This window comes from Nicotiana tomentosiformis, chromosome 5 (assembly GCF_000390325.3).
Source record: "Nicotiana tomentosiformis chromosome 5, ASM39032v3, whole genome shotgun sequence".
NCBI classification, from domain to species: Eukaryota; Viridiplantae; Streptophyta; class Magnoliopsida; order Solanales; family Solanaceae; genus Nicotiana; species Nicotiana tomentosiformis.
In genome coordinates, this window is record NC_090816.1 from 133226157 (window position 1) to 133240806 (window position 14650).

A 14650-nucleotide genomic window follows, 5' to 3' on the forward strand; every position below is an offset into this window, starting at 1 on the left:
TGATATGAAAGACTTGGGAGTTGCTGATTTAATTCTGGGAATTAAGATCAATAAGACTCCTCAAGGTCTGGCATTGTCACAATCTCATTATATTAAGACAGTACTTGAAAAATTCAAGCACTTGGGCTTTAAAGTTGCAAAGACTCCAATTGACGTGAATCTTGCATTAGCAAAGAACAAAGGCCAAAGCATATCACAATTGGATTATGCTCGTGTATTGGGATGCTTAATGTATATCATGAATTGTACACGACCAGACATAGCTTGTGCTATAAGTAAACTGAGTCGATATACGAGCAATCCAGGCCAATCTCATTGGATGGCAATGAAACGAGTTTTGGGATATTTAGAACATACCCAGAACTTTGAATTGCACTACAGTAATTTCCCTGCGGTGATTGAGGGATACTGTGATGCAAATTGGATCACCGGTTCAACTGATTCTAAGTCCACGAGTGGATATGTATTCACTATTGGTGGAGGAGCGGTATCTTAGAAGTCGTCCAAACAAACATGTATTGCCCGCTCTACAATGGAGGCTGAATTCATAGCCTTAGATAAAGCCGGTGAAGAAGCTGAATGGCTCCGGAATTTCTTGGAAGACATTCCATTTTGGCCCAAACCGTTGGCACCAATATGCATACATTGTGATAGTCAAGCGGCAATTGGAAGGGCTGGGAGCGTCATGTATAACGGTAAATCTCGTCATATACGACGAAGACATAAAACCGTTAGGCAATTACTCTCTAGAGGAATTATCACAATTGACTATGTAAAGTCAAGTGATAATGTGTCGGATCCACTTACAAAAGGCCTAACTAGAGAGGTAGTTGAGAAATCATCAAGGGGAATGGGGCTATGGCCGAGAACAAGTCATTGTGGCGGTAACTCTACCTAGAAGACTGGAGATCCCAAGATCTAGGTTCAAAGAGATCAAACAAAGTCATTAATGACGGTTCAACATTGTCAAATAAAATTTTAGTCCATTCTCGTGATGAGACAATGTTCAGTACCAAGGATAAAGCATTAAGGCTTTTTAATGATTTCTAAATTTGATACGGGGTATATCAAATAGTGTATCTACAGGATGACACGTTTAGGAATCACCTATTTAAGTGTGAAGTGTGAGCCGCTTCAAGGAGAACTTTGTAAGGCCAGTTCTTCTACGCACTTATGAAACCAGGCGGTGTTCATGGCTGAAACGAACACAACAATGAGAACCAAAGACGGTTAAGGGTTGATTGTGTGACTTATGGTTGTCTAGGTATACACCAAAGATCGACGGTTCAAAGATATCAAATCTACCGATTGACCGAGTATATCCGACATAAGTTTACTACGGAAAGTTCAAAGGGAAACCTACTTATCCAGATGCAATTAATCCTTGCTTGTAAATCACACAGTTTTTTCATGCATACTTCCGTGATATAGCCATTCCCCATTCATGTGGGGGATTGTTGAGGTTTTATTTTTTAAGATGTAATATTCTTAAAATGAGGGTGAATGGGAAATGGAGGGAAAATGAAATTTTGAGTAAAATTTTAAGTTTTTCCCTCTTAACAATGAGACATTGTCCCATATTGGAAGTGGAAGACATTTTTGGTGGGTATATATATAATTGCTCTTCTTGTAGCTCTTAAAGAGTTAAGAAGAAAGCAAGCCTCGCGCCGTCGTCGTCGCTCGCTCGCTCGGCTCGGCTTCGGCTACGGCTACGGCTTCGGCTTCGGCTTCGGCTTCGGATTCGGATTTGGATTTGGATTTGGTCAAATGATCGATTGATTGATTAATTTTTTGGACCAAATTTATTTGTTAATAGTAAATATTAACGTAAGATTATCCGTATTTGTAACGGATATTTTTCAATCCGTGTATTGATAATTTGGCAGCCGGATAATGGTCTTCCCACCATGAAGTGCTTGCTCCACAAACATGTAATGCTTGCTCCACCATGAAGGGTGGACGTTTGGTCTTGCACTCCTTCTTGGCTGCTATATATATGAGCAGCAAATGTTGAAGAAAGATACTCAACTCAACATACAATTCGCTCAATAAATTGGCTATACATTGCACTCCTTCCTCTCAGAACTTCCATACGTTTTTCTGAGTATATACTCCTTCGTTCTGCATTGTTTTTTAACTTCAAACAAAGCAACTGTAAGTGTGATTTGCTACCGAACTTTGTGTTCGCCGAAACACTGGGGTTTGAAGTACCGCTACACCAGTGTGTTATTCGTTCTATCCTGGGAGGAAATAATCCATTACCTTGGGTACTAGGAGGGGATTAAATTCCTTAAGGAAACACTGTGAATTCAGTGGGCTCGAATTTATTATTATTGTTTCATTACGTTAACTTATATTTTGCAGAATTAATATTTACAAATACAGCAATATTGACCGGGAATAACATGCGACAGCAGCTGGCTTCATCAGTCGCGGTGTCATGGTGTTCACCATTGTCATATCTGCTCCTTATCCCAACACGATGTTCTGTTGGTTCATCTTTATACAACAAACGAACTCCAAACTTCTTCATTTCTCCAGAAAAAGATAGCCTGATATGCCCATAGTCATTTGGTGTTTTTCCATTTGCCTTGGATGTATCCCATAAGCCAGTAAGAGGTACCAAGAGAAAATGAATAGTGGATTCTACATCACGTTCTGGATGGTCGGATAACTCTAGTTCCCCGTTCATCAACAACATCTCATCATATTCTGAACGGTTGGATAATTCTAGTTCCTGGGTCATCCATGACATGCCATCATTACATAAGGGAATCAAGTGAACTGTGGTGTCAATTAAGCTGCCAGAGTAACATACAGCGAACCCCAAGAAGTTATCACATACATACCAATTTTCAGGCAAAATGACTGATACACTTCTATCCTTACCCTGATGTTGTAACCAACTTGGGATCTTCCTTTCAGGATGCACAATGGTAAATACTCTTAGTGACAAGGAATATGAAGCAGAAATGTCATTTTGCAAGGAGGAGACATTCTGAAACAGGGTATGTGCAAACAAATTATAGATCGAATCATTATATGCGTCATCTTTATCATACAGTGGCATGAATATCACCCTCTGTAGTTTCTTTCTCTTTGTTACTAAATCATGGATACTGTTCAGAGCCATATGACAATCTACATGCAATTCATTTAATTCTGGGGGAAGTTCTGGCAGCTGTGTAAGACTCTTGCACTCTGTTAAGTTCAAGAACCGAAGAGCGCCAAGTTGGGCCATGCTTCGAGGCAAATGCTCAAAATTATTTCCACTGAGATACAACACTTTCAAAGAGGATAAGCATCCAATGTCTTCCGGAAGTCCTCCATCTGTTAGATTGCAGTAACTGAGATTCAGAATTTCCAATGAACGTAATCCTTCAGCAACGGGAGGAAACACAAAGTACACTCCATCTTCGAGGCCTTTTTCTGATTTTTGTTTTGCTAAACTCAAGAATTTAAGCTTGTTCAACCGGACAATGGAAGGCGGAGGTTGTGAGATTAGAGTATCTCTGGCATTAAGCCGCACCAAGTTTTCTAAATCCCCTATCTCTTCTGGCAAGGTTTCAAGTTTTGAGCATCCTATCACATCTAGCTCCACCAAGCTTTTCAACTTGCAAATGCTGCTCGGAAGTGTTACAAGGTTTTTGAAACCTCTCAAATTTAGTTCCCTTATCCGACGGTCTCTCGTGTGAATCTCTAACTCCAGCTTCATGCTTCCGAGGATTTCTGGAAAATTTTCTAAAATAGAGCAATCTCGTAGACACAGATATTTAAGGGAATCGATGCACAGAGCTGGAAACCTCTTAAGCCGTTCACAATTAGTCAATTGTAATTTACGGAGCTTTTTACAAAATCCCAGGGAATGATGAACCTCTTCAAGATTCACACAGTTTGACAGATTCAATGTCTCCAAACTTGGCATCCCCATGAAACCTGGCAACTCTTTAAGCCTCTTGCAAGCTGACAGATTCAAAGTCTCCAAGTTTGGCATCCCCATGAAATCTGGCAACTCTTCAAGATTCAAACAAGATGACAGATACAACTTCTCCAAATTTGGCATCCTCCTGAAATTCAGCAAATCTTTAAGCCTCTTGCAATCTGATAAGTTCAAGGATCGAAGAGCAACAAGTTGGGCTACGCTTCGAGGCAAATGCTCAAAATTATTTCCACTGAGGTACAAGCTTTTCAAAGAGGATAAGCATCCGATGTCTTCCGGAAGTCCTCCATCTGTTAAGTTGCAGCAACTGAGATCCAGAATTTCCAATGAGTGTAATCCTTCTGCTACCGGAGGGAACATAAAGTACACTTCATCTTTGAAACTCAATAGATACCCCATTTCTTCAGTATCTTTTCCAAAATTCAAGGATTTAAGTTTGTTCAAGCACACTATGGAAGACGGAGGTCATGAAATTAGAGTATTTTTGGCGTCAAGCTCCTCCAAGTTTTCTAAACCTCCTATCTCTTCTGGAAAGCTTTCAAGTTTTGAGCAACCCGACACATCTAGCTCCACCAAACTTTTCAACAAACCAATGCTGCTTGGAAGAGCTACAAGGTTTTTAAAAGAGCTTAAGTCTAGCTTGGTAGTATGAGTTAGGTACTGAATAATAGAAGATGGTAGTTCCCTTATCCCAGAGTATCTCATGTCAATCTCTAACTCCAGCTTCATTCTTCCGAGAATCTCTGGAAATTTCTCTAAACTTGAGCAATCATATAGATCCAGATATTCAAGAGATTCCACATTAACACATGGAAACCTCTTAACGCTTTTACAATGAAACAAATGTAACTCGATGAGTTTTCTGGAACATCCCAGGGAACCATGAACCTCTTCAAGATCACTACATTCCTCCAGATTCAAATACTCCAAATTTGGCATCCCCGTGAAATCTGGTGTTTGCATCAGGCTTTTAGAGAAGCCGAGATCTAGCTTCCGCAGAGACGGCAAATGCTGTTCAGAACACAGAAAGAATGAGATAGACAAAAAATGTTGTAAAAAGATTTAGCTAGTGGGCTATCTATGAATCTAGAAACTAATTTATTTTTTCCATTTTTATTGGTGGGCACCAAGTGACCTTCTGTTTTCTTGAATTTTAATTACCGTTGCTAGTGATCCTGAAAAGTACTTATTAGAAAATTTACTCCCTCAGACCAAAAAATGGATGATTTTGGATTATGAAGGTCAACACATTATTTTGTGTGAAATTAGATATTTATTTTTTATATCTTTATACGGAAATTACATGTATAGAAATGTATTATAATTTTTTTTATAAGTATAGAAGTGTATTATAAATAAAAGGCATATTACCTAAAAACTCTCCTAAACTTGACAAATTTTATTTAATGCACCAAAAAAAAATGTTTAGACCCCACTATGTGGAATTACACTGGGTATGTTGTTCTTGTTGTTGTTAAATTTTGTATGGTCTTAATTTTAATAACAAACAGTCAAGTTTAGGGGGGTAATTAAGACAATATAAAGTTTAGGTATACACTGAATAAAATGTGCCAAGTTTAGGGGAGGGGGGGATGTAGGTATTCTGCCTAAATAGAAAATATTGTTAAATCTATTTAGAAATGATTGAAAAAAATTGTAGCCAAAGAAAATTTTTGTCTCTTTAAAGAAGTGTAATATTGAACGGGAAAAACAAAGTGTTAAATTCAGAAGCAATGTATGAAAGCTTATATATCATTCTAGAAAATAGTTGTACAGAATGAACTACTTTTATTTTAATAAGTTTTTCTTCACTCGCACGCATAAAACCTAGGATGAGATTCATGTCTTGTTAAGAAAATGTTGTATGAGTTTAAATTTGAGCTTATTAGTTAAAATTATGATGGAAAGATTTGAAAAAAGAAAAAGAAATAAATATCTTATAGTAACAATATGACAACACAAAATAGTATAAAACACATTAATTTGAGTTTGTGGAATTAATAACTTTGTTTCATTTAAAGACAGGCATCATAATTCTCAGAAAAGCTAAAATAGAAAGTCTCTCAAATAAAACGGGACGAAAGACATCACTAAAGGACAAAAATAGTTATAGAGGAAAACAAAAATAAAATAGAACTCAACCATTGTACCTTTGTTCCCGTCCATAGATGACGCACTAAACTGAAACTGAGATTAAGATGAACAAGCTTTCTGGGTTCAAAATTAGTTGGCAATGACTCACAAGGATAGTGATCCCACACAAACCAACGCAAGTTGTTGGACAGGTACTCAATGCAGCCACCATGGATCTGCAAATGCCCGTCCTGCTCATGTATGTATAATATCCTATGCCTTTTCATATTTTTCATTGCCTCTTTGCTAAAGCACAGTTTTTCAAAATAACGAAACCAGATTGCTTCCACTGCCTTGGTCCCCTGGCAAAAAGATCATTAGTCAACAAAGTATAAAATTTACTTGCCATTATGACTACTTTTGGACTCCTCTCAATGCCAAACTTCGTTGAAGAGCTAGCTAGCACCACTAAAAAAATTTAAGGGAGTATTAGTTAGGTCTTCTTTAAGAAATAGGTCGCTTAAGAGAAATACTTAGTGCAATTAAGTCTCTAATTCAATTTTCTAATAATGCATTTTCTGAGAACTTTTTTAAGTCAAGTCTAAAAGTTTTCCATGCAATGATAGAACGAAATTATTTGAAACAGTACCAACAAACTGTCATTTTTCAAATAAAAAATAATCAATGGTAAAGTGAATTCTTGATTGAGTATTGGTAAGGTAAGTTTTGTCCCTCCTAATTTTTACTTTTTCATTTGAGGATTTATATTAATAAAAAGTTACTCGGGGTAAATATCTAGTGATATCATCTTTAAAAATTCCTGATTGAGTTATTATGTACAAAATAACATACAAATTTTAAGTTAATCCAAAGAATGAAAGTTGGATTAAACAGCTTAAACGGCTACTAAACTAATTCATAGCTTAATAACATAAGCGAATTAGGCAACATTAATTAAAGTGCCTACTTGACGAATTATGCCGCGTTAGCCAACTAATGTTACTTTTGCTTCTCCTGCAAAAGTAAACAACTAAAATGGCGTACATGCAAGAATATGAAGCAAGAAGAACAAATAATTGGAATTGACTGCCCTATATGTCATTGAATATGAAAACTAGAAATTAAATATTATTGCATGGTTTAGCCTACTTATTGTATTGTTGATCATCACTTCATCGAAATCCTCGGCGAGCCATAGTCTGCTACGTTCCCCCGGATATTTTTGCATGTTCACTATATATTTACCCATATCCTGTATTAAGTCATGCATTTGAATCCGATTATATTCAGAGATGAACACAAGAGATTTGTCAATTAAAATGCGCAATCCGTATTCAGCTCCAATATGACAACTCTCAAGAATTTGTAGGATGTAATCTTTTCCTTCCCCTCGTAAGAAGCATTCTATATCTAGAAACATCTCTTGTTGTATGGGATCTAATCCATCATAACTAATTTTGAGCTTTTCAACAATTTTTGAATTAGAATTGACTTTCGTTTGCTCTATAGCACTTCTCCAAACAGTTATATCCCTCTTATGTAACGAAGAACCCCACACTTTGAGGGCTAAAGGAAGGCCTTTAGCATGACTTACTACGTCCAAGTGTAGTCACTTCATATATTACATCATTCTTCCCTATCAAATGCTTGTCTCTAGTTGTTACGATAACTCTAGTGCCCTTACCAAACCAACTAAGATCACCTGCTAAATACTCCAATTGTTCTCCATCATCTATGTCATCAAGCACAATTAGGACCTTCTTAGAACAAAGTCTGTCCGGAATCATCTGCTTCCCTTCAAGCTTATTATTGACGCAATCATCTTTGCTTCTTAACAATTTAGAGAGAAGAGTGTTTTGTAAAGAATGCAGTTGATATCTTTTTTCACATCCGCAAGGAAACAAGCAGCTTCAAACTGATACGAGAGTGTATCAAAAATGGCTTTTGCTATTGTCGTTTTACCGACTCCTCCCATGCCACAAATCCCCAGGATACGAACATCATTAGTTTCTATCTCTAGTAGGGATTTTACTTTCTCTAAATGAGTATTTATTCCCACAACATCTTGCAGGGATAAAGCTATCTTGCATAATTTGGAAATTTGGTCAACAATGTGTTGAATACAGTCTGATTCAATCCTACGGGAAAAAAAAGATTGTTGATATATACAAGTAAGAAATTAAGTCAATAACAAGCACACCGTAGACGTAGAGTACACAATTATGATAAAAAGGACTAAGCACATAAATCAAACTCTTGAAGAGCCAACCAACATAGTATCTATGTAACAATGTTATTGAGTAATATTGCTAGGAACTATCCCTTCGTACTTATAGAAACATATATAATCAGCTATCATTCTTTTTCGAGAAAATATGAAAAAAATTATTTAAGATTCTGTTTAACTCATTTTGAGGTACAGATTCTCTGTTCTAGAGTAGAATATGTGTACCCAGTCCTCATAGAAGCATCCAAATTTGAATAGAAATTATTCCCTCTGTTCCAGTTTATGTGTTTTTAACTCACCCGTCACATAATTTGCAGGTGTCATATCCTTTTAGATTTGCGGCAGCAGTTAGAGCAGTCCTCCATCTTTGCACCTTTTGCATTCCTTCAACATCATCCTTATACTTTGATTCATGTTTGGCAAAGGCTTCTGCAAAGCTCTCCCTCTGGTTTTGGACTTCGGATGGATCCACATCATAGAAGACCGGTATGACAATTTGTCCAAACTGATTCTTGCAATCCATGATCTTCACTAGTTCATCCAAGCACCACCTCGATGTAGCATAATTCTTTGAGAAAATGATGAGGGCAACTTGAGATTCTTCAATAGCTTTCAAGAGTTCTTCGGATACAATGCGCCATGCTCTAGCCTTTTGTCATCTTGAAAGGCTTTAATTCCCATGTTTTCCAAGTGTTTGTACAGGCGACCTGTAAATGTTTTCCGAGTATCTTCACCTCTAAAACTTAGAAAGACTTTGTAGTTCCATCGAGGAAACTGCGAAATACTCGCAGAAGAAGAAGATGCCATGGATTCAATTGTACGTCTGAAAAGAAGAAACCAAACCGTGTGGTAAGATTGTGGTTGTGATAAGAGTTCAACTGATTATAATAGGAGAGAAGAAATAAAACAATTTAGTACTTCAAAAGTTCAAATATGAAATGTTTGTATGAGATGGGCTCTACTCCGTAGAATTATTGTATTGGACCTAGTCAACTAATATACACTGTAGGATTAGAAGTTGTAGGAAATTTTTGTGAAGCTTCTTAATGCTCTACTCCAGTTTTTTTGAATTATTGTTATTGAGTTTTCTTTGAACTTTAATAGAAGGAAGTCGAAAATTCCTTCAAAGACTACCCTCCTGCACCAAACTCCATTGTAATATGTACACAATGAACAACTAAAAGTACAAGAGGATGAAGCTGCAAAGAAAGAGTGTACCTAGGAAAATATCCCAGTTGAACCGAATTATTGCTCCAAAAGTCCAAACACAAACGTCCCTTTCTCTTCTCTGGCAAAAACTTGTCCTCCTACTAACCAACTTATCCATGAAAAGACCCCCATTGAGTGAATTGTTTGTAGTTTTCCGCGGAAGTTGAAAAAGTCTTGAATTTACTCAAACCCTATAAATGTTTTAGCATTCAAGCACCCAAATTCAGCTAAATTCTCAATTTCTAGTGAGGTCGATTAAAAGCAATGTTCAGGATTCAAGTCCCCGAATTCACCTCAATTCTCAATTGTAGTTACTCCACAGCGAAAGGAACTCAAATTCATAGATTTTGAGATCGATTGGACACTCTACTGCAAATATTATGATGTTTCAAAATCATTAACAACTCTCAGATCTATCAAATTAACTTTTCAACAACCGCTTCGGTTACTTAAATATAGAAATTACTATGCCTATTACAAAGAAAAAGAGGTGAAGTAAGCTACTCACAGTCGAATCTCAATCTCGCTGGAGAAGGAGAAGAAGAAATGAAATTTCTTATCTGCTAAAAGAGAACACAAAGTTCCTCACAAATTTAAGATGGTCCCTTAAATTATACTCCTATATAGTTTTGGTGCTTTAAGTTTGTAAAGTAGCATTTTGATCTCTATCAAAAGAGAGCATTTTGATGAACAAACTGTGATCGTTAGATTTAATTGGAACTGTGAAAGACATATCTACGATTGTTTACCCGAAAAATGGATATAGTTGAATTTATACGCAGTTTTGAAGATATGTGGTACAACTTAATACAGAATGCTAGGATAAATAAAAGGATGAATATAGGTTGGAGAAAACGTAATCCAGGCGAATCAATTATGAACAGTGAATTTAGGATTTAACAAAATAGAATCAATCTAAGAAACTAGAAATATCACCCTTGCTTACAGAGGAAATAATACAGTTTTTCATAGTCTAAGTCTAAAAAAAAATGCCCTACAAGAATGATAAACAAGCCCTTTTATAGTCAAAGGGTTTGACTCCAAGTATAATAAAATAAATATTCAGTGGGAGACCCATGATAAATCAGCTTTTTCATAATTTCTGCCAAGATTCCCTCTAGTGGGATTACAACGGCTTTTGTCTGCGAGCTCGATCTTGCTTAGAATCCTCAATTTTGGTTCGAGCTTGATTTCGGCTCGAACTCGTGATCTTGGTTCGAGCCCGATCCTGGTTCGAGCCCTCGGATGGATTTCAGGTCGATGTAGGTTAGTTTTTGGATTATCAGCATGATAGATCTACCTGCGCCATGGTTCGATTCTTGTTCGAGTTTGATTATGATATCGATCTCAACACGAACCGGCCTCCCCGGGCTCTAGGTTATTTCGTCCCCCCCCCCCCCTCGGGATCTTACTTCGATACACCACCCTTCTAACCGTACCGGACATGCCAAGGCTGAAACCCATTTCGACCGTGTACAGATAATCCCCTCGTTTCTTAGAAAGAAATATGGCGAGAAACGATATGATTTTCAATGGCTCGATCGGATTATATCTTGTCGATTCCATCAAGTTCGACCATTACGCACATGATAGCTATCCTGTCGGTTTAGTCTTTCAAGGCATTTATGCATGTCAGGCGGTGGTCGGCCACCGTTGATAACGAACCGCCGTCGCTTTGAACCTATAAATAACTCTCACCTTTATCTTTTACCATTTTTGCATCTTCTATCTTCTAAAATTTCTCAATTTCTTCTTTATACTCTACAGCCTACCAAAAAAGCTGTGATTTCTTTCCGAAAAGACCCCTCAATTCTACCAAATCTCTATCACTTTCTTCTACTCCTTATTTTTTAATTCAAAAATGGTGAAAACATCGCAAACCGTTTCTCAGAAAGAGAAAGCTTCATCTTCACATTGTGTCGCCGATGAGACATCGGCGGAGCCATGGCCAGAGGAGTGTGTCCCCGAAGCGTGTGTCCTTACTTCAGATTTTAAAGTTGATAAAGGTTCATCGGTCCCTGGCCGGTGTGAGCCGGTATCGAGGTACATGTGTTCGATTACTGAGAAGCACCTCGATCTGTTAAAGAAGGACTGCAATTGGGGGGAAAAAGAAGTGATAATACCTACCCCTGACGAAGACATCACTTCTCACATGAAAGGGTTTTTGAACGTATATACTTACCCTTTCACTTTGGGTCCCCTCGATTCCGTCGTTATCGACTTCTGTCGACAGTATCAGGTAACCTTAGGCCAGGTCCATCCTTCTTTGTGGCGGATCATTATTCTGATCCGATATTTCGTGAGCAAAATCGAGGGGATGTCGTTTACCCTCGATCATCTTATCCGGTTGTACCGTCCCCGACTTTTTCGGGGAGGGTTAATAAAACTCCAGCGTCGGGCTACCAAGGCTTTGTTCTCGAGCATTGACGAGGACATGGACTGGGTTGGATGAGCAGGTTCGTTCGAGTAAGGACTTCGGACCTGATCCCGACTGAAAAGATGCTCTTTCCCGAGGAGTGAAATTTGAAACGTAAGTGTGATTTTGCTATTGCTTCTATTTTGTTCTTTCATTTTTTCTCTTATCGATACTCCTCTTTTCGTGATGTAGCGGTTCCCTGGATGCCCGGAGCGGTTCCCAAGCTCAAGAATTGGGTACGGGATCTTGTTTCGACTTCCACATACGCCGAACGCTCATGGCGTGATTTGTCTAAGGGTCGGTGGGAGGCCAAAAATCACGGTAAGCTCATTTCTCGGACTCCGACGAGGCATTTCTCGATATTTTTTATAAGGTTTCCCATATGCAGGTTTGGGTAAGGATGCGGTCTTGAGACCTCTGTCTAATGAGGAGGATGTCTCGACCTTCATTCCAAAGCCGGTGAAGAAAAATAAAAGGAAGAGAGCTTCGTTGCCCGAATATCCAAAACCGAAGAAAAGGACGGCTCGTAAGCCGAACAAGAATGTTATTCCTTTGATCATAGAATCCGTTTTGCGCCTAAGGGATGAGGAAGAAGAGGAAGAGGATAATGAGTCCACGCTGGCGGTCCGGACGAAGAGAGCTACCGATGCTTCAACGCCGGCTGGATCGATGATGCCCTATGGGGATCCGTCTCGAACTGAAAATATACCGGAGAGAGGTTCTGGTAGAGTCCCCGAACTATCGGATGTCGAAGACTCCTCTCATCGGAATTAACCGGCAGGGGTTACAATCGAAGAGCCTTTCGAACCCCTCCAAGCCGAGGGGAATGCTCCGAGCGAGTCACTTGGGGCAGCAACGATCGAGGACTCGCCTACCTTTCCCGCTTTTTCGCAGGGGTGATTCGGGAAGCTCAAGCTCTAGGGGCCCTCGATCTAGGTAGGCCTCACGATGAAGAGGATCCGTTTCATGACCTGTTTACTAGTATCGAGGATGTTGCCGGTGCCGGTGATGAATCAGATCTTTTTCACGGTTTGCGGCAGGCTTTGAACCAAGTGAGTCTTTTAAAAATGTTTTTGTTGGTATTGCCTTTATGTTCATCTTTCGTTAATTTCGCTTCTTGTTCCTTCATAGGCTACGGCAGTCCATTGAGAACAATGTTCTCGTTCCTAGAATGAGCTGCATCGATACGCGGCCGACCTGAAATGCGCTACCGATGAGAGAAACTCTCTCAAACTTTCCTTAGGGCAGAGAGAGAATGAAATAAAAGATCTCCGAGCCGAGCTGGCCAAGGCTTATCGAGACCAGAATGATTTGTTTGAGCAGGTAATGATGCTTTTGAAAACCCATGGGTTCGATACCAGAACGGTAGCTAACATTTCGGTCTCACAGCTGCAGCAAAAAATCGAGATGATAGGGAAGCTGCATGAGGAGGTCGATGTGATAAGGATGGAATCCTTGCGGTGGAAAGAAGGTATGGACCGCTTTGCTACAGAAAAAGAGACTACTCGAGCCCAGTTATCGTCGTCTGAAACCCAACTTCAGAAAATGAAGGAAAAAGGCCTGGTTCAAGCAAGAAAAATTGAGGAGCTTGAGGCTCGGATGGCCTCAGTACTCGCCAAGGCCGAATCCGATGCTGAAATGGCAAAGACTTATGCGGATGCGCTCGTGGGCGTCTATCGGGCTGATGCTGAAGCTGCCCAAGTTCAGGCAAGAGAGGCAGCCGAATCCGCCAATGGTCGGGCGCATTGGGTCGCCGAACTTGCTAAGTACCGATCCAGGAGAGAAACTCTCGAGGAGATTCATGCTCGCGGCTTCAATCTCACAGAAGAGATAAAAAGGGCAAAAGAACTCGAAGCTGATGCTGAAGCTCTGGTTTCCGATGATGATGACGACGACGATGGGAGCAAAAGCGGATACGAGAACGGGGGGAACCTCATAAAGAAGAGACCGCTCTCATTTAATTTTTTATTTTTTTTTTGCTGTAGCCACCTATGTAGATAAATTTTGTGTATAGGCATATCTCTACGTATTAAACCACTTAATCAAACTTGAACCTCGTGGTCTCTGCAACAGAGCGAGCGTTTATTCAAACTTAGGGCAATGTAGCCCTTTAGGCTTTTAACGATCGAGCGAGTGTTTGGTTGTGCTCGAATTGATGTAACCCGTAGGCTATTTGGTCGAATGAGTGTTTGCTCAAACTCGAAATAAAAAATAAAAAATAGACCGTAGGCTTGATCAAGTGAATGATTCGAACTCGAATTAATGCAGTCCGTAGGCTATTTGGTCGAGTGAGTGTTTGCTCGGACTCGAAATAAAAAATAGCTCGTAGGCTCGATCGTGTGAATGATTCGAACTCGAATTGATGCAGCCTGTAGGCTATTTGGTCGAGTGAGTGTTTGCTCGAACTCGAAATAAAAAATATCCCGTAGGCCTGGTCGAGTGAATGATTCGAACTCGAATTGATGCAGCCCGTAGGCTATTTGGTTGAGTGAGTGTTTGCTCGAACTCAAAATAAAAAATAGCCCGTAGGCTTGGTCGAGTGAATGAATTGAACTCGAATTGATGCAGCCCGTTGGCTATTTGGTCGAGTGAGTATTTGCTCGAACTCGAAATGAAAAAATAGCCCTTAGGCCTGGTCGAGTGAATGATTCGAACTCGAATTGATGCAGCCCGTAGGCTATTTGGTCGAGTGAGTGTTTGCTCGAACTCGAAATAAAAAATAGCTCGTAGGCCTGGTCGAGTGAATGATTCGAACTCGAATTGATGCAGCCCGTAGGCTATTTGG

General features: G+C 39.4%; 1 protein-coding gene and 1 pseudogene across 1 annotated transcript in view; both read right to left on the reverse strand.

Annotated features, from left to right (window-relative positions):
- LOC104108486 (nudix hydrolase 17, mitochondrial-like) overlaps nucleotides 1-14650 on the reverse strand; it is a 36629-nt gene that overhangs the window by 6738 nt on the left and 15241 nt on the right. The window lies entirely within an intron of this gene.
- On the reverse strand, nucleotides 2342-10135 carry LOC104101308 (TMV resistance protein N-like; annotated as a pseudogene).